The sequence below is a fragment of the Austrofundulus limnaeus genome, unplaced genomic scaffold (assembly GCF_001266775.1).
Source record: "Austrofundulus limnaeus strain Quisiro unplaced genomic scaffold, Austrofundulus_limnaeus-1.0 Scaffold1110, whole genome shotgun sequence".
Classification (NCBI taxonomy): Eukaryota; Metazoa; Chordata; class Actinopteri; order Cyprinodontiformes; family Rivulidae; genus Austrofundulus; species Austrofundulus limnaeus.
Window position 1 is genome coordinate 1 of NW_013953512.1, and position 954 is coordinate 954.

A 954-nucleotide genomic window follows, 5' to 3' on the forward strand; every position below is an offset into this window, starting at 1 on the left:
CTGCATCTGCAACAAGACATCATGGTAATAAAGTACGTAGTTATGATACAGAAACACGTGATGGAGCAATGACAATTCAGGTGACGTGCACAAATGCCAGATGCCAGATAGATACACAAACCAATGATCAGAAGGCAACAGTGAGGGAGATCTTTATGCAATAATTGACGACGATGATGATGACGATGGTACAAAAAGATGTGAAGCTACAACATGACTGGGATGTAATAAATTACAACTGAGATGCAGCAGTTAAGTGTGACGTGAAAACACAGAAACATCATACAAATGTCAAGTTAAGATTCAGTACCACATTTAGGATCGGTATGTTTCTGACATTTTATTTTGTTGCAATACTGAAACATGTTGGTTATGGAAAATACAGGGGGTTGTTATGCAACAAGACAGGGCCTTTCAATGCAACACCAGAACTGATTCTGATTCTGATGCAAGCAAGAAAAGTGATAATTGAGGCAAAAACATCACTGAAAACGCAAAAGTACAATTCAAATGAGTGCACAAGAGAATGTTGTGATTACACAGATGAGTACAAATGACTGCGTTACAACAATAGAGAAGAGATGGTGTCACAATGAAGCAGGTGATTGGAATTTAAATGTATGCTGAAATACATACAAAGGTAATTTATTTTAACAAAACAGTTGATTGATGTAGAAAACATAAATGGTTATAATGAATTAAAACAGTTTAGTGTGATGCAATCACACATGATCATTTTGCAGCTTATAAGTGTTTTTGATAAAACACATATGTGCTGTTTTATCCTCAAATGTGATCAAAATAAAACAGCACAGGTAATGTCATTTCACTGAAACAAAGCAGATGATTTTGACAAAGAAATTACAATCAGTTGATTTTAACCCCTTGTGTGATTGTGATGCATCAATAAAGGTGTACAGTGGTCACACAACACAACAGGAGAAGGTGAGATGC